General features: G+C 45.8%; 1 protein-coding gene across 5 annotated transcripts in view; it reads right to left on the reverse strand.

Moving 5' to 3' along the window:
- SPTBN1 (spectrin beta, non-erythrocytic 1) overlaps window positions 1-26,640 on the reverse strand; it is a 117,740-nt gene that overhangs the window by 83,382 nt on the left and 7,718 nt on the right. The window contains exon 1 of one of the 5 annotated variants that reach the window (XM_053936970.1): window positions 132-2,451. The exons of the other annotated variants lie outside the window; for them this stretch is intronic. The gene's annotated coding sequence lies outside the window, so the exon portion shown is untranslated. Of the gene's footprint in view, window positions 1-131; window positions 2,452-26,640 lie in introns of those variants that run through there. 5 annotated transcript variants of the gene reach the window in all.

Genomic DNA, 26,640 nt, shown 5'->3' on the forward strand with positions numbered 1-26,640 from the left:
CGGGGCTGCCCCTCACGGCCCTCCCCGCCCGCCGCGCTGGCGCCACCTGCCGCACCGGCCCCTCCCGGCACCCGCATGTCGCGACATCAATCCACCTCGCCGCGACAGACGGCGTGGCTGCCGTGGCTCACCAGCGGCGTTAATTCCCCGTCCGGGCCTGGGATATCAGAGCCGGCTGGTTGGCCCCCGTCCCCAGCCCACGGCAGGTCCGTCCCGTGCTTCCGCGCGGATAAATCCCAGTGTCTCCGCGCAGAACGGAGCCGCGCTGGGGCGGCTGTTACATAAGGAGCTGTTACCGAAGGCTGAGCGCGAGTGCTCAATCTTCAGGAAAGGTGGGAAGGGAATCGCTTTAGTCGTGGGAAGCTGCTAACAGAGCGAGGGAACGAGAGCAGAACTGGCTCTGGGGAAGGTCACGGGGACGATGCTCCCGCGGCGCATCCCGCAGGAGCTGGGGATGGATCAGCCGCTCCGGCCGGAGCCTGCCGCTAGGAACAAACAAAAGCATGGAGCAAAGACGGGGGGAAGGATTAAATCCCACTAGCCGCGCTTCTGCACAGCACTCACCAGCTGATCCTCACTGAGAATCAGGCCTAGACAAAAACCTCCCATTGATCCCTGTACACAGGCTGCAATGAGGGTTAATTCCAATTAAATCCACGGAGCAGCCAGGGTATAAACAACAAGTGGGAACAGGCTGGTCGACAGCATTATTTTCCATCTTTTCTATATTCACCAGTGCTCAAGTAAGAGAAGATGTGCCACTGGAAAAGCTGCAGCTCTAACCATAAAAATCAGTGAACCCAAAATCAGGATGCAGTGACATGTAATTTAATATGGATGGAACAAGCCATGGGATTTAATTTATTTCTGTGTCACTGCTGTTTAGAAACACACGCAACCTGATCCAGAATAAATTCAACTGTAACTTGTGCTTTTTCACTTCTAGCATCCTGAGCATCACATAAGCAAAATCTATCCCAAATAAATCTAAATTGAGCATGAAATGGCCTGTTATCCCACACCTATAGGACTAGAAAACCTGCATCCCTTGTTCTGATTCTAATAAAAGCAGCGCCTCACTCCCTGACATCAGGCTCCCTTTTCTGGGATGCAGCTCTCCATCACAGGGACAGTGGAGCAGGAAAAAGCTGCAGGGATAAAAATAAGCACCTTGCAGCAAAGCAAGGTGAGGAGAGCACAATGGAATCCTGATTCCAAAGACAGACCCAGCTACAGAGTGAAGCCACCGCCCTCAGCCTCTGCTAAAAAACAGCTTTTCTTGAGTCCTGCTGCAGCTCTGATCCAGCACAACCCACTGGTGCCTCTGGGAACAGGGAGGGAAGATAAACACGAGTCGTGGCAGAAACCTGCAGGCTCCTGACTGCAGGGATGGAGGTCCAGGAGCTGGGATGAGCTACAGCAGCACATCTTGTGTCTACATTAAAGGTGTCCGATCTGACATGAACAACACCAGCAACTGCCCAGGGAGTCATGGGAAATTTTCTTACTCCCAAAAGTTCGGAATTTTCCTGGAGACCTTAATGCAGCAGAGTTCACTGTTAATGACCTTGAATGTAATCCACCGGTGAAATCAGCCCTGCAATTGAAGGACCATGCTGAAAACCCTCTGTGTGTGCAGCACACACAGACATGTAAAACACATATATTTACAGATTTAGTTTAAGCCTCTGCATGAAGCACCCACCAACATCGACAGAGAGATCACCACGGAGCACAGGGACAGAGGGACGCCCATTTTCCAGCAGGAACAACCTTTGTCACTTAAACATCTTGGCTTGGCTTTGAGCTGAGATACCTGTCTAATAAAGGAATGACATTTTCTGCAGAGAGCCAGAATTTCAGCTGCCAACATCCCAAGCAGCATCCTGCAAGCCAGCCCACTCTCAGGACTGGATAAACACACTGGGAACAAGGCATTTCAGAAATGGCAGGTCACAGTTCCTTTACTATTCACAATTCAGACTCACTCTAGGATGACATACAGTGCTTAAAACCAGAGAAAGCGGGCACTGGGGTTTCTCAGTTAATCCACACCCTCTTAAATTCATCTGCCAGTGCTGCTGCACTTGGCTTGGAGATGTTAGCAGGCAATTCCAGGGATAAGTAGGCACAGGGGTGAACTAATAAACAGCATGGAACTGCTCCAGGCCCTGAATCCGCAAGGCCCACCATGATGGTTTGAGAAAAATCTGTAAATTCCTGAACTTCTTCCTCATTGATAAAATACAACTCTGTTGCCTTCTGCCATGGGTACTATGCTAGACGTCCTCACGAGACAAAAGAAATCAAACTACTTCATTTCAAAGCATTCCTTAAAACCTATTGCATAATTGGGGGGGGGGGCGGTTGGCATTGTCTTCAAAAGAAGAAATGGCTTGAAGAAAAAAATCAGCTACCAGGAAGAGCATTTTCTCAGACAGTTTTCAAAGGCCACATCCAGGGGTCAGACCTTTTGTGTTTACTTTCATAAATAGACCAGATTCTGCTCTGTTTGTTTATCAGATAATAGAAAACAAACAGTTTTATTCAGCCCGTCTGAAGAATGAATTAATTTTTTAAAAATTCATTGGCTACTCTTAAATGCAATCATGTAATTCACTAAACAGCTGTGACTATAATCCCTGAAATTCTGCCATAACAACACATCTGGAATTACTTCCTAATAGTTACATTTATCTTTAAAGCAAACATTGTTTTTTCAAGAGTTACTATTCTTCCAGGAAACATGCTAAGTTGTAGTTAGATTCATGTTACTCTAACTAAGGATTGTCAAGAGGTTTTTATGGTGCTGTTAATGAAGAAAATATAGTTTGACCAGCAATCCCCAAATGGTCTCATGACCTGTGTAAATACTGTTCCCTGGCTAACACATAGGCCAACCTATTGCAGCTTTCCTGGCATTAAAGGTAAATTGTAAATTCATCTCTAACTCCCACTGATCATGTGACAGGATTGACAGACACTCCCATCTCCAGGTCACCAGAGTACATGGGTCTGGTGACAAGCACGGACACAACCACTGTGACAAAGAGAATGGTCTCCTGATCCCACACATCAGATATGTACCTCCAAGAAACCAAAATTACACACTGCCTCCTTTCTGGTAGCCCTCTGAAACCAAGCACGAGCACAGAAAGCCATTCCATTACCCTCTTTGCAGGATACTTTCCCTCCCAATCAGTCCTTCTCCCCTGCTGATGCCTCAGACCATCTCACCAGTCCAGCTCTTCATTTTAGCACAATGATTTTTACTAAAAAGAGGGAAATTTAGATAAAATGTAACCAAATAGCATTTATTCTGAGCAACATTCAGCTTCCTCCTAACTGCAGCACAACAGACATTTAATAATTTTTAAAATGTCATTTTAAGCCAATATTTAAACTGGAGAATGGAAGTTCCTCTGAACTCTCAGGGTCCACCCACATCTTGTCACCCCCAACAGGGTGAGATTTTCACCCTAAGCTTCCACACAGGGTAAGTGGCTTGGTCAGAGTCAATAGGGGCACCTTGGGAGAGGCTCAGGGCTGGATGCCAGATGAGCATACGCATCAAACATCCCCACAGGTCAAACTCTGCGAGTATTTACAAAACACTGTGTAGAAACTCAAGAGTTGTACAGAACCCTTGGATTGAGAAACTCAAGTCGTGAGCATAAATCTTACAAAGACTGGAAAATGCATGTCCAAATTCCAGCTGTTTCTCAGCCTGAAGCCCAAGGAGGTGTTTCCAGGCTCTCTCCCTGCTCAGCCCCTGTGTTGCTGAACTGCAGCACATTTCCAGGGATAGGAGTTCCCCTGTCCTGACAGGGCAGAGAGGGCAGCACACTCACTTATGTTCTGGCTTTTTGTTTCAGCTGCTGAACCAATCCCAAAATAATAAAGGCAGTAACTCAGCAAGGCTGTAACTCCCTTGACCTCCAATATCCCCTCTCCCCCTCTCCTAGTCCCATCTTTCCTTCCACAAACAGAACCATACTGTTTCTGCATTTTCTAGCCCAAGAGTGCTTCATGTCTTTGTCTATGCTTCCCTTCACCACTTTGTGGTGATGACTCCTCTGGTTGTCCATGCTCCAGGATGTGGAGCCCATCAGCCCAAAGCACCCTGAAAGGTCACAGCAAAGTGGGGACAGGCTGTGCTACCAAATGCCACAATCAGCCTGTGGGGCACTCCAGGAATGCAAAAATAAGGCAAGACTGAAGCCTCTTTATTCCCAATACAGGCTGGAAAAGCAAGCGAAGGTCACTAAAATCAGGCAGCCCGTCCTTCCGGAGGGAGGTCTGCTTCCCACATCTCAGATAACCCATCACTCCAAAGACCAGGCAGTTAAGAGTGGATTCCAGGTTCTTGTTTTCCTTCTGAGGCCCCCAGGAGATCATGCTCTAGCTGGGAGATGGGTACATAATTAAATAAGCACTGAAGCAATTTCAGAAAGTGTTTATGCTGCTCTCTGAAAACAGACACAGCCTCACTGAATTGGAGACCCCAGTGCTGTCAGCAGGGGTGATCAGGACACTACCAGCACCACATGCCTCACACGGGACAAGGATTCCAACAGCCAAGGGCACAGAGACACTCAAAATGGCTGAAAATAGGTTATTTAAAAACACAAATCTCTATTTCAAACCTTTCAATTCCAGCACAGACCATTAAAACCTTCTGGTCTGATACTCTCTACACTTAGAGCAATGAAGTTTCACCCAGTTTTTCATACATCACCCAGAAGATCTGGACTCCAACATTTTATATTGGAGACTCCAGAATAATTTATGTATGTGGTCCAAATTTGCCCTCTGTAATCTGAGGTAGCTCCATCCAGCTGAGGATACAACCCAAGATGTGCCAACATTATTTGAAGAGCCTTCTTAAAACACCAGGAGGGTAGAAGGAGGCTTCATATGGATTTCATTCAAGGTCAGATACAAAACAGGAGTTGTGGGGCGAGATTCTCTAGGCTTCTGTATTTCCCTGTGGAACATCCTAGAATAGATATTGCTTCTGAGCCATCCTCTAAAGAAGGCCATGCCCCACCACCAACTATATACAAAACATGACGAGACTAACCCAGCAAAAATCTGGACATTTTAGGTAGAAAGTGGCTGGTTTTGGAAAGAAGTTAATAAAGAGGAGTAGAACTGAAGCAGAGCTGAACTTATCACACACAACACTTCAGGGTGGAGAAGGCACCAAATTCCTTCTGGGGCTGCCCTTCCTTTTCCCCTCATCACTTAAAGAATGTAAAACACATTTTGCCAAGCTGCTGAGGGGAGGGTCTGTCTCAGGCATGAGCAGCTCCTAGGGAGTAGCATTCCTGCATCCCTACTGAAAGGGGAAGTCTAACAGGATCCAGAAGGGCCTGGAGTGACACACAGAGCAGGAACATCCACAAGGGCTGTGAGAATAAAGCTCCACATACTGGGCCCAGCTCAAAGAATGCTCAAAGATCTAAACTCCTTATTTAGTTTTTAAGCAAAACACTGAGTACTCAACCTCTTTCATCATGTGTTTGTGGTTTTCCCTAAACAAGCATTGCTGGGCAAGGTAGCATTAAAGCAGTAAGAGCTTGGTTCAGTTCCAATAAGGACATCATGAGATAGTCCATGGCTGCTCCGGTGAGATCCATGAATTAAATACAGCTTCACTCCAACTCACAAACCACCTATCCAACACAGCCAAAAGAAATGTAACTCGGGACCCAGAAAATCTCATGAACCATCAGCCTGGGCATTTTCTAAACCCACCATCCAGTTTTCTGCTTCTAAGTAAGTCAGTAAAGAAATTCCCATAGATTTAAATTCTTGCAACTCTTGGTCATTTGCTTTGTAAAAATACTTTCATCATCCTCTTAGTCTTTCCTGTGTCAGTGAAAGACAGACCCTGAAATTATTAGGATATCTGGGAATGTCCCACCATGCATATGGCTTAGCTGGAAAAAAACTGGGGGACCAGCTCAGCACAGCAGTTTCTCTCTCCACCTCCATTCTTGCATTATTTAGAAGTTCTACATTCCAATTATTAGATTTCCCAAACATTTTCAGAAAGAGCTGCATTTTTGAGTAGGGTAACCAATCCAGAAGGTGCCCTTTCCAAAGCCTAGGCCAAGGGAGAATGGAAGAAAATTCAAGAGTTCATGAATTAATGAAGAGTTTTAACTGAATCTGCTCTTCAGACTTTGCAGACTTGTTCTGGTGCAAACACAGCTGGTCACTTTGAAAAGTAAGGAATGAGCAACAAACCAGGGATTATGTTCTGCTCAGGACTGGAATAGCATCCTGAATGTTGTGAGGGCTTTACAAGACAGCCAGTATGTGCTGGTGCACCTGTGTGCTCTGATCTGTGGGGTCAGCAGCTGGCATGCCACTCCTTTTTCTGGGGAATATGACTGCCAGCAGGCCAAGAGCCCTTCAGCTCTTACAGCCCATGCACTTATTTTACTATGAATTCTTAGACAGGAAATTTTGACTACAGAATTACCTGAACTTTTTGATAAACAAAAGAAAGTAATAGCAAAAACATTCTGATGGTGGTAAATTAAATATAAAGTGATTAAAAATCTGAGTAGGATTAACAACATATTGTCTGTATACACCACAAAGGGTGCTCTGGGTTGAATCCAAATGAAATCCACAAGAGGAAATGAACTGGAGCTGGAATCAAAAAGGCTCCAGGTCAGCTGAGTCCCTTCTAGAAGTACAGGAAGGACTTTTCTGACTTAGGCTCTCACTGAAAATAACCTTTACTCTGATCCATCCCTCAGCTTTAGCACAACTCAGCCATTTCACAGCTACCACAGAGAAGACCAGGACCTTGTTTCACCAAACCACCTTGTAAAGTTGTCTCACCCTTCACCATCCTGATCACGGAGCAAGGCAAAGATCCACTTTCCAAACACCTCTAAGAACTATTTGTGGATGGACTGGTGGAGGACAGCAGGGACAACTTTTCTGGCAGGAAGGAAAACTGATGTATTTCACTACTTATGAATACATTTCCAAAGAAACTACCCAAAAAATTCCTTCCACAGCCACTGAGCATTTAAAGGACAATATTTAGTATCACCCTGTTCTAGAAGCTATCTGTGGGCTGACCTTCACCAAAAGAATGTGAAAATACAGGGAAATTGTCTACAGTGGTATTTACCTTTTTCTTCAGCGGAACAAAACAAAAAAGTCTTTTTTAGTATTTTTCAAGCACTCATGCAGAGCAGAGTTCCAATAAAAATCAGGTGCCCTCGCAAAGGAGTTCCCATTTTCTGGTCTTCACTCTCTCATGACCCAGCTTACGAGAAGCAGAGCTCTGAGCTTTGGGAACCTGCTGTGTGTCAGGGAAGGACTGAAAGCAGAGATGCTCCCGCTGCCTCCGGCCTGCCAAACAGTTGGCTCTCGTCTGGATGAGGGCACTGCTGTCGGCGCAGGAAAAGCTTCACATCTTGACCCTGGCCATGACCGTCACTTGGCAGGAAGTCCCAGGCAACCTGAATGCCATCAGTGACATCACTGTTTACTTGGGCAGCAAACTGGCAGTGCCAGGTGGCACCCGGCTGAGGGGCATCATGGACACAGCTCCTTAGTTTGCAACTTACAAGGAAACTTTTCTCAGGAAAAAATGGACAACTCAGACATCACTGGGTCATTCAAGAAATGCTGCAACTGCCTCTGTGTGACCACACAATTAATCAATATCAGTTTACATCTGCTGCATTAATTCAAATGAAGAGCTACAGCCAAGTTTGGGGGGTAGGAAAGGGACCGGAGGCCCTGTGCCATGGCTCTGGGACTGGAGTTTCTGCCCCACTTCCCACTCCTCGCAAGGCGGTCTCACACAGAAATGATGGTCCTGGATTACTTTTAGAAGGAGGGCAACCCTGAGCCTGCCCTTGCTACAGAGCTGACTCCAGGCACTGACACACTTCCATCCGGAGCACATTCCTGCTCCTGCAGTCCGTCTCCAGAGCCGAGATGCAATAACTCTGACCTCCTTACAGGAGGAGGGCTGCCAAGTAAACAGGCCTGGCTTACCAGCCAGCCAACTGCTGTCTCCCCTGCCCATCTATTTTCCCTCTCCACTTCCACACCCACCCTTCCGAAAGGTCCCAGCCCCAATCAACGGGCATTCAACCTGTGGATGAGTGGGAGTGAGCCAGAGCCTCTGCCCATCTTCCCTTCCTGGCATCCCTTTGAGCTCCCGTTTCCCTCCCACAGGGAGGAGGCTGTGATGCCCACCTGGGTCATACTGCAGCGCTGAGCCGAGGCACAGCCAGAACAAGATGCAGCCGTGGGAGGCTGAGCACACTCACGGCTTAGCAATCCTGGAGTGTCCCTGAGGGAGAGGGCACAAAACCAGGGAGTAATGTCAAACTACCCTGATCTATGCCTAGTCAAACCTCCTCCGTGTTGGAGTGTCTTATGTAAGGGCAGGGAAAGGCTCCATCACTCCCAGCCAAGGAGGAAAAATTGAGGACAGGCTGTGTACAGGCTGTGTACCTCCTCCCTGCTCCGAGCTGCTGGTCGGTCAGGGGAGGCTGCCTGGTGACAACTTCCAGGGAGGAAGAAAGAGACTGAGTTGCTTTGGCTCTGCCCCCAGACTGCAGAGCAGCAGTGGAAACCGCACCCAGCGAGACGCCCAGGGAGAAAAGGATGTTTTGTTGTGGAGGCTTTTGTTCTGGACTGTTTATTAGCGATACTTCACAGCCAGGCAGGCAGAGCAGGGAAGCAATTTAAAGGGCCAGCCTAGAGTAAATAACCTGCTACGCAGTGGGCAGGTTTGGAATCAGCAAACAAACAAACAACAAAACCAAATTCTGGGCGCAGGAATGAGGAAGGATTTGCTGACACCCTCCATAAGGCAACAGAGCTGAAGCAACGGCTGGTTTCAGCAGCTCCAGCACCAAACCAGGAAGGAGCAGCACCAAGTCCAGACACGCAGAGATTCTCATTAAGAGGAGAAACAAGACAGCACTAATTATCCCACAGCAATGCTGAGATGACCCACCTGCTCCCACACAGGTACCAGACATTCTCAAGACCTCCCTCGCTGAGTGAGCTCTGCTATAGCCAGAGATGCTCAATCAGCTCCTGAGATCTGGACAAAGAGCTGGCCTAGTAAAGAAGAATTTAAAAAAGAACTCGGATTTGGACTGTGTGGTTGTCCTAGAGGAGGCACATCAAAGCCTGTCCCAGAATAAGCACCTCCTTCAGATGCTGGAGCCCAAGCCACAGCCAGGATCATGCAAAGCTTTGTCTCTTGCACTGGAATATGTTTTAAGTACTCTATGGATTCTCTAACTGTTCTCTCTTAAATGAAAATAAACCCAGAATAACCAACAGAATAGGACAACTTTTGCTTTGGGGAGATGAAGACAGTACTTGACTCTGGGTGAGGGAATGCCAGAATTTCTCTGGATTTGAGCTGGTTGGAGAGTGAACTGAGAAATTGAGCAGTTTGATACTCAACACCCACTTGAAAACAAAGGTGTTAAGAATTGTCCTGCAAATCAGCACAGCCTGCAGCAGCAGCAATGCACATGCACATCTTCGGCTAGGCTAAACCAGAAACATGGCTGAAAGCAGTCTGGAAAAGGATCCCTCCCCAGGAAGAGGGAAATGTCAGATGTCACACGAGTCAGATACTGTAAGGCACGATTCTATCAGGCCAATAAGATTCCTGGTTCAAGTAACCAAGCACAGCTTCCCAAAGAGCAGGAAATGTGTCTCATCCTCCCCAGGGGACACACAACACACATCATCCACTTCTTGGCAGGGGAATCAAGAGTACCACATCCAAACTGGTCCCCTCTAAACTAAACGTTTAATGGGTTAGTGGGCACTGACCAGAGGAACACAACAGGTAAAACCAAGCAGGCTGCCTGCATTTGCCCACATGGAAGTTTTAAATGGACACCAGCTGTTAATTCCTTTCTACATTCTTCACATTTTTTTGGCCAACTCCTTTCCCCTCCAACTTTCATCTGATGCATGGATAAAATAGTCAGGCAAGAAAAAGAAATCTATCTCATTATTGCCTTCATTTAAATGCATGCCTGTAGGTCCTCAGTGCACCTCTGCCCTTTGAGATGGGTTAAAGAGCCTTAATGCCATCTAAATTAAGTCAATTTGTTATTCAGAACATTTGTGAGCAAACAATCTGCATCCTGGGAGGAGAAGGCACATGGGCCAGAATGTAAAACCCTGGGAAATAAAATGATAGATGGGAAGAAAAAGCCCAAAAAAAGCTATGTCTTAAATAATTCGGGTCAGTATTTTGGTTCTTTGGTGTTTCCACTATGGCTGAGTCCTTTTTTTTTTTTTTTACTAAATATTTTAGTGCACATGCTTGTGTGCTGATTCATGTGAGATAAGAGATATTTATCATTTTATATATGATAGAGTGATGAGTCTTTCCAGGTTAATCCTTGGAGTGTTGTCATGTCCACCATCCCCAAGATGTTACTCCCAGTGAGTCCAGCAAGTCCAGCCAGGACACAAAACCTGGCCAGCCCTGATCCCTCTAGCTTGGACCTTGGCTACACAGCAAGCCAAAGGCCTTTACCAGGAGCCAGGGCCAGGAGAAGGGCTCCTCAATTCCCTGGGGCCACAAGAGGAGCTCAGATGTTATTCACAGTTCTGGATTCTCTAAGTAAAACAAGCAAATAAACACACCAATGACATTGGCTCCTCCAAAGCACCCAACTATTGTTACTGGCACTTGGATCCAAACAGCTTCTGGTCACACCTAAACATGGCCTGGCTTGCACAGGACCCACCCTGTGCACCCTGGGAAGGGGAACGGGTCCAAAGGATCCAAAGACTTTAGGGCCCTTTGCATTGACTTTCCAGGGAAATTGTACCAAGCATTGTCACAACAAGGGCTCCAACCCAACTCCTGGAACAGGAGGAACCAGAAGGAAACACACTGGAACTGTGTGATCACTCCAGGTGCACAGCCCAAAACCTGCCCACAGACCCCACCGTGGCAGCACCGAGGAAGAACCTGCATAAGGTAGTGATATGTAAAATATCTGATTCTTGTTTCATTCTGATAGGAGGTTCATGTCTGGGAAATGGATCCTCAGCTGGCACAGCCCCAGCCCAACAGCTGCAATGCTTTTCCACCTCCACAAACACTCAGAAAGTTCGCCAAAGCCCTGTTTGTGCTGGCAGACAGCCAGCACTTTATTATTATGTACTGTTAGTTCATAGTGAGAAATGTGCACTACAGGAAAAAAAAAAAAAGCCCTGAAAAGTTCAGTAATTGGGCACAGATGTTGAAGATTTATGGAGCTGTCCCCACTGGACAGGATCTTACTGATTTGTTTGTATCACCTGTTTGCTTTTGGAGTTTTTAATAAGATAACTATGTGTGCTATCCTGGAAGAATATTCCAGAACTCCTCCTGTAAAAACCAGTAACTTTTGACCTCCACTTGTCTCCTCTCAGTAACAATCTCTCCATAGAGTTCCATAAATGCCACTTGATATTCATCTCATATTTAAATATGATCTTGGCTGTTGTTTTCATTACCCAGCAACTTTCAAATGCAATCAGACAATTTCATTCTTACTTCATGGCCCAGAAAATAAACCTCAGACATCATGCCAAGTCCCCAGCAGTTAGAATCCATGATTAAGTCTCTCAGTATTCAAAATAACTAAGAATCTTCACATTTTTTTCCTATTTTCTGGCAAACAGCATGTGCTCAGCATTTCTGGGGACTGCTGCTTGCCCAGTGTACAGACCTCACTCAGCTTAAGCTGCCTGCAGAAGTATCTCAGTTCCCATCCAGATTTCTGAACCTTGGCCCATTAAATTAATTCTGCAAAATATCTGAAATGTGCAAAACTCTGCAGCTGACAGCAAATACCACAAAAGTGAAAACACAGGGAAGTCACTGGCATTTTTCATAACTGACCTGTAATGGTTTTGCCATCACAAATTACATCAGGAATTATTTCTTTCCACCAGCACAAAATGGCAAAACAAGGTGCATTTCACTCAGAAATTGTTTTTCCAAGCATTTACAAAGGAGGATAAATCCCAAAAAAGGTTGTATCTCTGCAAACTAGCATGTGGGACCACCAAGTTTCTGCTCTGACACCCAGCAAGAAGCACCCAGGCTCCCTCTTTCCCTGCCTAAGGCACACCTCAATTTGGCTGGAAAACCTGACACTGCCCTTCACCTTCCCACGAGCCACAGCTGCTGATAAATTCTTCCTGAAAAATAATTTCATCCTTCCCAACAACATGGCTTGCACTACAGATCCTATAAAGGTCAGGACCTCGTTACAGATTTACACTCAGTTCCCATCCAAAAAACAGTTAATCTGGTAAATTTGGATGGTTGGAAACAAATCTATGGAGATTATGTTTTTCCCACAGCTCTGAAATTGACCTTATCAGTCATAATTGTACATTAAGCTCAAAAAAAGTTTTAAAGTGTTTGACTATTCCTGTTTACATGAGTTCATACAAGATGACTACAGTCTCTACACTGAATGTGGGTAAAGAGACAGACATTGAAGGGAGTACATAGGTGGGGGGTGTCCACCTCCCCTTCCTGAAGGGAATTCAGATGGCAAAAAGCACCATGAGGAAAGGACAAGTAGAGAAGTAGAGGAAAGTACAGAAAAGCTCCATTTCACACCATGTTCTGTCACGGCCATCAAGCCAACATCGGCCACAAAAAGCAACTACCCATTCTCTCTGGTTTCTTGAGTCGCACTCCCTGCATTCAGGGCTATCTATGGAAAGCCTCCACCTTACCCTGAATTACAGAAGAGTAAGGCCTGGAATTATCTTGGGTTATAGAAATACATGAAGTAATTCCTGTACAGGAAGAAAGCGACATCCTTCACTTGCCATTGGATCCTGACCAGACTGGGCCTTATGTCAATGTTACCTTATTTCATTTACCTAAATGATTCTTTAATTTAATAAGCATTACAACATTACCTAGGGAGAATAAGTAGAGCAGGGGTGATATGGTTATGAAGGAATGCTTGCAAACAAGTGGAAGAACCTTCTTTAGCTTTTACTTTTTAAAAGCTCAGATTCTGACAAATTCCAGATTTACACCTGCAGAATTACAGTAAAAAAAACCCAACCCAACAAAACCCAGAACAGCCCTGAAGCCATTTAGAAAGCGCTAATCCTGATCATTTTCCACCTAATGACTGTTTACTACACAGCCCTTTTAAATGCTTGGCAGCTGTCCAGACCTTCCTGCTTTGCCTTTCTCCCATACGTCCTTCCTGACAGCCATCTTGGGTGAGGACAAACCTCCGGAGGAGAAAGCTCTCCACCACCTTTTCAGCCTCTAAAAGCTCTGCTCCCCGGGGGAAATCCTGAGCCTTCTTTCACTTTCAAGGCAAAACCAAATTCTCCAGATTTTCAAAAGCCTAACCAAATGAGAGCATGGAGCAGACAAATTAAAACCAACCAGAAAACTTGGGGTTTTTGCAAGGATTTCAAAACCAACATTGGTTTTAAATGAAGTGGGACCAGTTCTGTAATTCTCTGATCCCTACCAGGAACATATTTGAGCAGACCCACCCCACCACTTGTTTCAAATGCCATTCACTCTCACTTGGCATTCCAAGCTGGAACAATTATTTGCGGTCAGATGCTCTCCCTGCTCCCAACCAGCTGTGCTTTGATCTCCTCCTCATAGCTCCCATGGATGTGGAAGAAGCCCAGCTCCCCTCCTTACCAAAAATGCAGCGTAACAGTTCCTTGGGGAAAGTGCAGCCCCACTGCAGCTCCCAGACCTCACACATGCCTGGGATGGGACCAGATGTCTCCTGGAGCCTTGACCACCATTCTCTCCGTGGCTTCCACCCATGCGCCAGACTCCAGAAGCCCCAGTGAAAGTGAGGAATGAGATGCAAAAGCACAATGACTGAAAAGATCAGGTCAGCGCTGCATCCCTTTTTGATGGAAATTGGGATAAAACAGGACCTCAGCACACAGATTTGAGCAAGGATCATGGCTGCTCCAGGAATAAAGCAAAAGCATAACCAATCCAATGAGCTACAATTAATATTTTAAATGAAATCAGTCCAGCCCATATTCAAATTAGGTCACCAGTAATTAAAGCATCCTTATTTGAAATGGTAAACCCAGAGAATGCCTGGATCAGAGCATTTCTCTGCTCTGAGAATATATTAATGGGAGTGTTTGGAAATGCATGATGCACTCGTAAGAGGCTTTAATATAAACCTCCGGATTACACTATGCCATCTTTTCAATTACTATACTCTCCATGAAAAGCCAGGCACTGGCAGCAAGAGGTTAAAGCAGATCTTGGAGCACGGCTTTGCCCTTTCTCTTCCAGAGGATCCCATTCTTGGTTCCTATTCCTGCACCACACACAGCTGAACAGAAGCACTGAAGATGGGATTTTAAATAAAACATCTCTATTAGTGATGCCATCAATGCCAATACAACACACAAGGGAAAGCCTCATAACTTCACCGGGCACAGCAAATTCAGCCTGTGTGATTTCTAGAATGATCTGCTTGGTTGACTCCATCTTAACACTCACCACACTCCAACTCAGCCATTTTAATTCCTGAACGGCTGGAGTTTGCTTTCCCTTCACATGGCACTGCACAGCAGGCTCAGCTGTCTGGAGACCAGGGATCTCTCTCTGTAAAGCACATGCAAGTGAAGGATGGAGACCAAAAAAACAAAAAAACAAAAACAAAACAAAACAAAAAAAAAAACCTAACCAAAAAAAAAAAAAAAACTGAGTGAGGCTGAGGGGAGGTGGTGATCAGCAGAGCGAGGTAATGTGACTGAATAAGTAAAAATGCAGAATTTTAAGATTGTTCTTGTTCCAAACAGGCATCTCAGGAAAAGCTCTGTGGTCTGGTTCACTCCAGAGGGTAATGATGAATTCAGGCTGTGTCTGTGCTGCTTTAATAGCAGACCCAGAGAGAAATCTCCCATTCCCAAGCCAGAGGAGTGGGCTGGCATCCACTGGAGCCTGGTGTGCAGACACTCAGAGGCAGGGCAGGAGCAGCAGAGTTGAGCCTTTTCCATCAGAGCCTGGGAACCACGTGGACGCACAAGTCCTGCTTCCTCCAAGCATCCCTGCTGCAGGCCCACCTACCCTGGAGCCCCTCTGGGATCTCTGGACCCTGTAAATGTCCCTATTCTCCAAAACCAGGCATCCCCTGTGCAGAAGAGGGAGTAAAACCCAAATCACCAGAACCCAAGCCATACATCCATGCCCACAGCCCCCAGCTCTGCTCCAAAAGGAACTTCCTTCTCTCCAACAGCAGCTCCCAGCACAGCAAGCTCTATAATCCACAAGGAAACAGGGCACTGCAGCAGCTTTGGAAAAACATCAAAAGAAAAGGTTACCTGCAAATCTCAGAGTTTATTTTTGCCCCACTGCAAATGCTGTTCCTTGCATTCCCCCAGCACTTAAAACTCACAAAGACTGGCACAATGGAACAGAAAGGAAACCAAATCCTTTTCAACATTCCTTTTTGACACTCCACCATCCTAATGCAAGTTCCAGGCAAACAGAGCCTTCCCAGAGTAGCAGAGAACACACAGAAAACAAGCTCTGGGCAATAGATCAATCTACAGGATCCACTTCGGTGCTTATCTACCTATAAGTGCCTGGAGGATGATCCCTTTCCTCAGCTCTGCCACAGGAATTGTTGGAAAGGTGCTGGACCTGTAAAATCCCTCTGGTCAACCATGACAAAAAGATATTTGTGCTGACTACCACATACTTGTTTACCAAATACATGATAAAAACTAGCACCAACATGTTTGCTACCTGAGCTAGAAACATGAAGAGAAAAGTATTCCCCTGACCAGAAATTTTAATCTAATGTACCCAGAACAGCCTGTGGAAGGAAAGACCCAAACAAGCCATATTTGACATAGATAGATTAGACAGATTGTACAGTGTGGTATAAAGGGGATTTGTGCTTACTTGACTTTGCCAAGGCTGAATTACTTATTAATTGCAGATGCAAAAGACTTGTACTCGGTATTTTACAAAGATTTAATGCCTATTAAAACTTCATACCATTCAAAGTTACCATAGGTTCTGTGCAACAGAGGGGTCGTTTGGCATCTCAGTTCTGCTGTACACCCTGGGTATAAGCAGCAAAATTATCAGTGCTATGCTATTACAGAAGCTTTGAGCTACCTGTGAATTTAGGGAAATTAGCTGAAAGATTAATAGAAACCCTGATTTAAAATAAAACCTCTGAATTCCTGAAGGCTGCTGAAAATCTCAAACATTACAAGGAAGGCTGTCACCAGATGACACAAGCAAAAACGACGCACCACAGCCTTGGTCACGATGAGGAGACTAATTTATTTTTTCTGACTCCAATCTTTTATAGTTCTCAAAAGATGTCAGTGGGTTGGAGGGTGAACGTGCCACCTCTCCAACGACACTGGACAAACTACCTGTACATCAAATTTCTCCGCCTCTATGAAAGAATGCAAAACAATAGGTTGTTTAAAGAAAGTTGTGTGAGAAAGTTCTCTACAAGAATGTAAACTCAGAAGGCTTTAGAAAACTCTTGATAACCAGGGCGACAGAAGGCATCTTCCTCTGTATTCCTCTGCTCCCTTCCGCAGTGGCTGCTGTTGGATTCTTCCAATATAGGATCCTGATGAAGCACAAGTTTAAAGAAATTGTTGCAGGGAATACAGGGAGGTGAAATTCAAAACTGAGGACCATTCGAGCCCGAGTTAATGCCAGGAGCCCACACATATGGCAGAAACAGCAACACTGAACACTGATTTTAACCAGGCCATTTTCCCTAGAGCTTCTTATCCTTCGGGATCAGCATTTCTGGCACTGACTGACATCACCCCAGCCCCATCCAGCATTGGAATTCCACAGTCTGGAGCATGCTGAGACTGGGTGTGTTTGTTGTCCTGAGAGCTGTAGCACAGCAAGGCACCTCTCCAAGCTGGCCAAACCCAGAACAAAGCAGGGCGTGGGTTCCAGGCAGGAGAGGGATCTGGAAAGCAGGATATTACAGAGAGCCTCAGATATTCTGTGCAGAGCAAGGGCTGCCAGCTCCCACTTCCCCTCCGAGATGGACCCAGCCAGGCACCAGGGCTGGCTGGCATTTCACAGGACAAAAATGACTCCTTACTCACAGCCTCCTCCTTGGCCAAAGCAGGCATCCATGACCTCATCTCCCGCCGGCACAAGGGGAGGGTCTGGGCTCCTGGGTGGAAGTGTCAGTCAGGAATAACCCAACCACAGACAAATTATCAGCTAAAATAGAACAGCCACTCTCAACTGTTCAACAGGAGAGTCGGTTGTGGAGGGGAATAAATAAACCAGCAAGGGGACAGACTGTGGGCTTGGGGAAATGCATACTCACATTTTCACTTTACCTCTCTGATGTTAAACCTTTCCCTACTGATTTGTGACTCTGAGTGAGCACAAACACCACATTAATTAACCACTTCTCCTGTGGGGTACAAATTTAGCCTCACCAATCACTCTTTTTACAACAAAACTGGCAGAAAATACCAAAAGCAACATTTTACCCCCAAAGTAATTACTTCTGTAACTCTATAGGTCTCATTTGGGACAAAACAGCACTGAGATCCCAACCCAGAGCCAATTACTTACCTGCAGCAAAATGCTGGAAGTTTCATTTTCACAGGTGTTGAACACCAACAACTCCCATCAAAATTAATTTGGTCTCCAATGCTCCAAGCCTGAGGCAAAACTCTGATCTCCCTCCTGTCATTATCCCAAAGAGTCAGCCTGCAGCAGCTGTGTCTCTAGCAGGGATTTTGGGATTCCTCACCCTGCCCAAGCTTTGGGAAAGCTCATAGGGTCAGAGGAGGGGAAACAGAGTCATCATCTGCTCTGCAAGTCCAGGGAATATTCACAAAAATTTCAACCAAGAAGAAAATCACACCAATCTGTACATTTATTTCAGTGCAAGTGAAACAGGAAAATGGACAGCCACAAAACATCCTGGGAGGAGTCCCAAGAGCAGCAGGTGGTCACAGGGCTATGCAGGAATTCTCTAGCCTCGGAATGCTGCTATAGGGCTTTGTCTGGCCTTTATTTTTCCTCATTTAGGGCTTTTCCCCCAGATCACAGAGCATGTGAGCCCACATCCTACTCCTAGGAAGGCTCTCCCAGTGTGTGTCCTGGGAATTCTGGTCCCTACCTCAGCCCTCACTGCTTTACTCTGACAAATGAAGACATGGACAAATTTGGCTGCAGGTATCCATGCCAAGATTAGGAGAAAAGAGGTTCTGAATCAGCAAAATTAGGGCCATGTTTGAAGCTCTGCAGGAACTACAGCTTGGACTTGCCTGCTCCTCGGGCAGATTTTCTTTCATCAAGACTAGCACAGCTCCCTCTCCTTCCTCCTACTTGGACCTGCTACTAAATTAATCAAGGATGGTTTATGAGCAAGCTGAGGACAAGGGATCTCCAATTCAGCTCTGCTGAGAACAGGCAGACATAAGTCTGAATAAATTATTTTTCTTTCCCTTCCAAAGCAACGCTCCGCATTCTTCTTGACATAACTTTCCATTTTGCTCACCTTTCCAAAGCTTATCTGGATTTTGTAAATTTAAAATGAGCATTGAAGCCAAGGTCCCTTAAAATATTCCAGATACTTTTATTTTCATAGCCTCCAGAAATTATCTGAGAAAACCCAAGAGCTGGCTGCAGCAACCTGGCACAAGCTGACAGGTTCATGAGTACACTGTGATTTGAAAATGAAAATAACTGAATAAAACAGAAGGAGACAAAAGATGTGGGGATGCCAGACAGAAAGGTGAAGGTGATACCTGGCAGGAAGCATCAGGATCATTGCCACCAGTAGGCAGTGCCATCACAGCCATGGAAATGCACAACCCAGAGCTGATACTGCTCACTCATCTTCATCCATAACTCAAATGTAACAGAGTACAATAAAAATTAACTTATTTGGGAGGTCTGATTATCTGGATAACCTCTGTTATCCCCTGTAAGTGTGCTCTGCTCAGAAAACAATGCCAGCATGCAGAATTTAATCCCTCCAGGATGTTACTGAATTAAAATAATGCACTTAACTGCTCACCCAAGAACCAGTATGGTGTGAGATGTACATCAACATCTCTGTATATAAAGTGGTTAATAGGACTCAGGTAAAGACATTGGGGGACCCTGGTGGCCTGCAGGGCAGCTCCCTGCACAGCACACATGGACATTTCACCACATCAGCATGGCCTTCCAAAGACAAACCCCTCAGTTCTTCCTGGATTGCTAAAGCAAGGGGAACTAAAACTCATTTCTGTGCAGACCTGAGCTAAGACAGCTGCCTTTGGTGTGACAACAGGCACAAGTGCCACACCTGAGGGACCTGATACAAATTGAAGCTCAGGAATCCTGGCTCCACTTATAGCAACAGGTGACCTGGACAAAGGAAAAATCACTGCTTAATTGAGAGACCCTGACCAGCAGCCAAAGGCTGCTGCAAAGTAGGACTCAAACCTGGTGTGTGACCAGCCATGCCATGCCCTCTCCACAGCATGCTTTTTTTTCTGTGTGTTTCATCTGTGACTTAAATTTGTGCCCTTTTGGGTTTCCAAGATTTGGGCTTTGTGACCAGAACAGGATGACTGGGTGCCAGGAGAGGTAGGAGAACACACAGGGACCTTCCCTTTCTTGGAGCACCTCCTAATGGAGGGAAGAGCTCCAAAGACAGCTGCCGGGGCATGGAGGGAGAGCGTTAGGGCGCTGAAGTGCTGCGATCCCAAAGTGATTCCAGACACAGCGACGACATGGAGATTTACCAAGCTCTTACCTCACTGCCAGACTTCTGGTAGCACATGTCCCCACAGCTAAAATGGCATTCCTGCTGGGGGAAATCCAGGACAAGCCTGTTAGGCTACAGATAATACTGTCAGAAACAAAAAGCATTCTGGTTTTGCCTTGTGGGATCCACCTGCTCCAGGATTCTCTCCCAGAAAGACTCCAGCTGTGATGGATGATCATCAGAGGGGTTTCCAGCTGAACACAACTGGTTGAACCCAACTTAAGCTGATAAATGTTAGTGCTGGTCTCCTCCCTAAAGAAAGGGAGAAAGGATATCCTTTCCCTTGTAACTTCTAAGGCAAAGAGAGCAGTCCTGCCACCACTCATCTGGACCCACAGGATTATATGGTCAAATTATATTTTCCTTCACCCTTATTTTTGGCTAAACAGTGTTTGCTGAAAGCCTTCCTGGGCTTCATTCCATGATAAAAGATGGGCATCGTTTGGTTCCCTCCTTGCCTCATAATATTGCTAAGATGACTATCAAGCCACATGATAAATCAATTTTTCCCCATTAAATCTATAATGGTCATGTCTGTTTGCTTGTCCTTTATTTCACCCTAGAGGAAATTGTCTTTTCCAAAATGTCTTTTGTTGATGTCAAATGGAAGGAAATTATTTTGCTGAAATGGTATTTTATTATTAAATTTTGCATTAGTTAATGCAAGAGCATTGGAAGGGGGAGAAAAAAACCACCTGCCTTTCAATTTGTGCATTCTTGAAGCATGTAGGCTGAGGATATCAGCACTTGGAGCACACACCCCAACTTGCCAAGCCCTTGATCTTCTCACTGAGTTCAATCCTCAGGATGCTCCCACCCTTGTAAGTGGCCTCCCAAAGGCAATTAGTGGCTTGCTGCAATTTGCAGTGCTCCTGCCACAGGCCGTACCCACAGCCCTGGGAGAGAGGCAGGTCTGCCTCACACCCTCTGCCAGCTGCTCCCCAAATCCCTGTCTGGCAGCCATCAGGATCAGAGCCTTGTTCGGATGAAACACTCTCAATGCAGCTTTCTACTTAAATACTGGTTTTCCCTCTTGCTTTGCTTCCACTCTTACTTTCTCCATGTCATTTGGGCTACTCCTCACTTTCTTTGATCCACTTCCTGCTAGTTTCTCTCTCCCACCCACTTGTCCTCTGTGTTCAACAACAACAGCAGATGAGGGGTGAAGAAACAGGGGTGAAGAAGCCTCAGCCCAACTCCCACACAGCTCCAGCCTCGGGACTGAGCCTTTGACTCGTTCAATATTCGACTCCTCAGCTGAGAATAAGGAAAGGATTTCTCTGTTCACAGCTATTTTTAACACTGCAGAAAAGGCTTAATATTTGAGTATCAGAATTGTTATAGCATTTGCAAGAGGAATGGCCTATTTTTAGCAAAGCACTGGCTTTATGGATGCCTCACAATCATAGCACTGTAATAGGGAGAGGCAACCAAAGAGGAGGCTGTGACACAGCTCTGTGCAAAGGCTTGTGCTTCCCATGCCATTTTGAGTTCTGCATGGAAACAGAGCTGAGGAGACTTACCATAGTCTCCAGCAGAAAACACCATACACAAAGCACAAAATTCCTAATTATGAAAGTTTTCCAACATCCAGCTGCTAAACCCAGCCGGGTGTCACAGCTAAAACCAGAGCTGGGAGGTCGGCACACACATACACAAAACATCCTTTCTTCCCCATCCCTCAGCAGCCCTTGAAATTAAAAGGCATTTAAAGAACCTACATCCCAAACTCACAGCTAAAATTAACCATAGGCCTGTATAAAAATTCCCTCAGCTGCATTTCTTCTGGCCTTTGCCGGGTTTCTGTTTGCTGCAACATTCAGATTACAAAGCCTCCTCCCCCTTGTTGTTGACACCACAGGAGAGCCCCTGGCCTTCCTTCTAAACCCAGCAACTTGGGAACAAGCCCACGAATTTGGGTAGTTTGGATTCCCCCACCACAAAATGCAACTTTTAAACAACACACTTCCAAACAGAATGCTAATCCCATTCCAATCCATCCCATCCAGCCCCATGGAGGATCCCATGGCTCCCATAACTATCACCTGCCAACATCAGGAACAGATAGAGCAAAATAACTCCATACCAACAGAGCCAGGAAAATTCCTCATTGTCCCTGAGGAGACCTGGGTTCTCTAGCAATAAATCTAGGAAAGTGTGCCAAGTGCCAGTCATCAGCACAGGGGCACACCATTGCCCCAAACATGTCACTTCTGGGAATTGTCTCATCAGTCCCTGTAGGAGAAACCCAAACCCCAGGCAAGGCTGACATGGTCATTCCACTGACAGAGGAGCTGTTAACAGTACTTCACATTATTATTATTATTATCATCATCATCATCTGCAGTTAATTTGGAGCCTCCCATCACAACACCCTGATTCCCAAACCACCACCCCAGGGAACAAGAAGTTCTCTATGGCAAGTCACATCCAAGACTTCTCCGAGGAGTAGCAAAGGGTTTTCCAAGTGATTCTTGGGGAACAGATCCCTGAGGTGCAATATTCAAGGACCAAGTATCAGCACAAAACCCACGAGCACCTAGAGACAGAACACAGCATCCATCCAGCCTCTGATTCCTAACATGCCCTGAGGTCCAACTATTAACCCAACAAGGCCACCACTGACCATGTCCCCAAGTGCCACATGTACAGAGCTTTTAAATCCCTCCAGGGCAGCTGTGCCAGGGCTGGACAACCCTTTCCATAGAGAAGTTTTCTCTAATATCCAACCTAAACCTCTCTGGGTAAAAACTGAGGTGGTTTCCTCTCTGCAGAGAGATGCAGGCAGCAGGTGATGTCAGTCAAAACCAGAATGGGCAAATTTTTAAAAGGAACAAAGATTTATTGCTCCTGATGACAGGCCAAATGGGAAAATCTTCTTAAATTTGAAGTTAATCAAGGAAGGAAATTATGTACCAAACATTCCAGTCTGCTACTGTACGCTGAGACCAATTCAGAGAAAGAGGAATTGAGTGGTGTTTTTGTCATGGTTTGACATGGAAGTGAATTTTTTTCAAGAAGTTAGGTCAAACCAATCAGTAGTCAGGTTTGAATATTGGCACCTAGAGTGACCACTAAAAGTATGGACACCCCTCTGAGAACACAGGGGGTTTAAAAGCAAGAACTCCCAGGGTAACTCTCTCTTTAGTTCTGGTTGTCAGAAAGTGCAGACCTCACCTGCCCAGCCATGGGCTGGGTGGGGGAGGGGAAGCCATGCAGCCTAGTCCAGGTAAGCTGAGGAGGGTGAAAGTCTGGAACTGAGCCAGCTCCTGCGGACAGAAAAATGGAGAGAAGCAGAAATGCCTTTGTTCCCCCCCCCCCCCCTCAGAGGGAAAGAGACAGAGAGACTGACAGCACCTAGAAATTTGCCCTCAGAAGAGAAAGGAAAGGGGGGAGGGGGGGGGGAGATGCCCAGTGTGGGAGGTGAGAGTTCTAAGCAGACATTTCAGCCGTCCAGGGAGTCTGAACTTTTAACCCTATCCTGAAAAATAAAGGCTTTATAAAATATTACTCCTCCTCAATTTATAGTAGAAGAGAGACAATCCAGGACCTGAAATGTTAGAAGAAGAAATTTTTAGGTGGGAGGAGATGATGGAGTAGCTTTTGGCTAGATTTTTCTTGTTAGCCATAGACTGAACCAAATTCTCCTGCAATAAAGACTACATTTTAGGGAGATGCAGTAATGAACCAAAGAGACCTGCTTCAGCAACCACCAGCACAGGAATGGCAAGAACAGAAAAAAGCTGAAGAAGGAATAGTAATACCCTCTGTCTTCAGAAAGAAGATGATCTCTGTTCTTAGACCCTCAGCCCCAAGAGAAAATGGGGGGGGAACTGTAGTCCGAAAATAAGAGGCTCAACTGTTGTATCTTTGAGTCTGTAGCAAAGCATCCTTAAAGAAGCCCTATGAGCAGTCTGTCCATGCACGGTGGTGAGAGCACTGTGACATGGAAAGGAGAGTGTCACACTGGCAAATTTTCTCCAGGCGGTTGCCATGTGTGACAAGGAAACACAGGAAGTGGTAACTGTGTTTCCTGGGGGGGGGGGGGGGGGTCTATGGTGCAAGAGAAACTCCTCTCTCCCTGAATAAACTAAGTATTAATTATCAGAAAGGTAACAACTTGATCAAGAAATCCCAGGTGATGTTTCATGGTAGTTGTTTTAGAAATTTGGTGGGAAGAGGAGTGTTTTAGAGGGTCTTCATCCTAGATTTAGTGTGTGTGTCTTTTATAGTAGTAGTAGTTTAATAAAGTTTTCTTTGTTATTAGTCTTGAGCCTGCTCTGCTCTGTTCCTGATAACATCTCATAGCATTTCTATTGAGAAGGTGTATTTTCATGTGGGTGCTGGCACTGTGCCAGTGTCAAACCATGACAATTTTCTAATTACTACACAGGTAATTTCAGTGCTTTGTGTTTGGGGAAAACAAGATTATCATTTGGAACACTGAGACAAGAGACTTGGTCATTTGCAAGTCACAAAGCAAATTCAAAACCTGCTTTGTTGCTCCAGTAATATTTGCATAATAGTTATTTATATGTATGATGAGTGAAGCACAGTTTCAGGACAGTTAGCCAAGGTGAGTTGCCCAGCTCTTTAATCCTCTAATAACATGCTTGGGATGCAATTTGGGAATTCATTCCCCTCTGATGAGGGGAATGAATTCAGCTGTGCTGCTGAATAGTGACCATTTCTCAATGCTCATCCCCATCAAATTGCACTGTTTTGATCAATCCACAAAGCAGAGCATTAAGAATGCATACATGGATAATTTTGTGCCTTGTTTTATGTATCTGCATGTCCTCCTAGCTCTCCTTTAGATATGATGGCCAAGCTACTAAATACCAGCAAGGGCCGCATTTATCCCAAAATACACATAAAATTGTAGTGCTAAGTCTGCTAAGGACACCAATCTAATCGAGTTGGCTGAAAATTAATTTCAGGCCCAGGGCTCTTCCATGGCTCCCTGGATTCCTGCCACAGCTTATGACAACCAGAAGTTAAAACTGCAAACAGCTGTCCTCCTGTTAGAAGCACCCTGAATAACATGGATGCTCTGCTCGGAAAACTGCCCTAAAGGTGACGCAGGGGTTCATCACCCCATGCCAGGAATCCAAGGAACTTTGGGACTCTCTGAACTCTGCAGCAGCTCTGCTGTGCCACTGCAATCCCAAGTGATTAATGTTATTTTCTGCTGATCAGCAGCAGCTGTAGAAACATCCCTCAGTGCTCCGCCTTGCTCTGGAATGTCCATGTGCTCCTCACCTGTCAGCCCTGCTGCAGCCAACACATCATTTGTCTTCACTGGGCTTCTTCCCCACTCCTTCAGGGGAAGATCCTACAAAGTCTCCAAAGTTCTGGTTTGCCTCAGTGAATATCCAAGCAGGCATCTCCAGATCCTGCTCTGGCCCTGCAGCCGATCTTTGCTGCACTTGCTGCAGCAGCATAATCTCACTCAGGATTTACTACCTGATTAGGATTACTCAGACTAAAACCACAGCTAGATAAGAGCTGTGTGCTCCCTGTCACCTGCCCAAGGAGAGGGATCACCATCCCTGACTCTGACATTTTGGGATCTTGTCACTTTTTTTACAATCTTCACATTTCTAAAATGGTTGTGAAACGTAACTGAGCAATACAAGATTATCTCAGACATAGGTTGGCCTCAATGGTCTCAAAGATCTTTTCCAACCTAGTTAATTCTGTGATTCTGAGATGCTCTTGTGCATGTTTCTCTATGAAGAGGATGTAAAACCTCAAGTCCCAGACTGTGATGATGTAAATGGACACATCAGGGATGTAATTGTGTAACTTGGCACAAGTCAGGATTCAGATACTTCATTCTCAAGTTTCACAGAGCAAGAAGAATCACAGTACTGCAATGAAAATGAGCGTGGAAGGTCCCTTTTTTCTTACTAAACAGTGAAGAAGCAGTTTTTAGTCTTATTTCTAAGCTGGCAGGTAGTACAGACCATTACTGCACCATGAGGACTTGACTGGGGAAAACATCTTTACTTCTTTGTGGTATATGTTTAATGCAAAGTCACCTTATTCTTGTTTGTCTAGCATACAATGAGAATAGATCTCTAAAAATAACCCACTTCCCCCCTCTTCCAGCTCCTCATGGCAGTTTCGCTTATTATTAGCCATTATTCACATCTCTTACATAAACTGCAATTTCTGGAAATTTTTATGCCTCCTGATACAGAACCTGAAAGTGTGCAAGACTGGAGAAGGCAGAGCTCAGTGAAATTCCATTGGATTGCAGTTTTTTACCTCTCGTTCCCTCTTACCTGGGTTTGATGCCATCACGTCCCTCCTTGGAGCAGCAATAAAGCTCCTTTACACACCGGGGCGCTGGGAAGCTGCAAAGCTGGATCAATGGGGCACCTGGGGTCAGGGAATCCCCCCGGAGGCACAGGGGTGGGGCTGCTGTGCCACATCCTCTTCCCCAGCCAATCTCGGAGCATAAGCACTTCATCCTGAGTGCCACAGCTTTCCGTTCCTGAGGGATTGTGGAGCAGGGGAACAGAGCCTGGCAGCTGTGGCTGAGTGTCCTCTCCATGGAGAACCCCAGCAGCACAGGGGATATGATCCCGCTCTGCTCCAAGCACAATCCCTGTGGATCTAATTCCCAGGGCCAGGGATGTCAGTCCTGGTCCAGGCTTGTTGAGATTCACACCTCATGGGGCTCGGGAGCTGAAGTGACAGCAGGCTGGCAGTGCACACCAGAAGCTGGGGGATATTTTCCACAAATTACGTCTAATCCATTTGCCTTTCCAAGAGCACAGCTCATCCTCAAATCTGC

This window comes from Vidua chalybeata, chromosome 3 (genome assembly GCF_026979565.1).
Source record: "Vidua chalybeata isolate OUT-0048 chromosome 3, bVidCha1 merged haplotype, whole genome shotgun sequence".
Classification (NCBI taxonomy): Eukaryota; Metazoa; Chordata; class Aves; order Passeriformes; family Viduidae; genus Vidua; species Vidua chalybeata.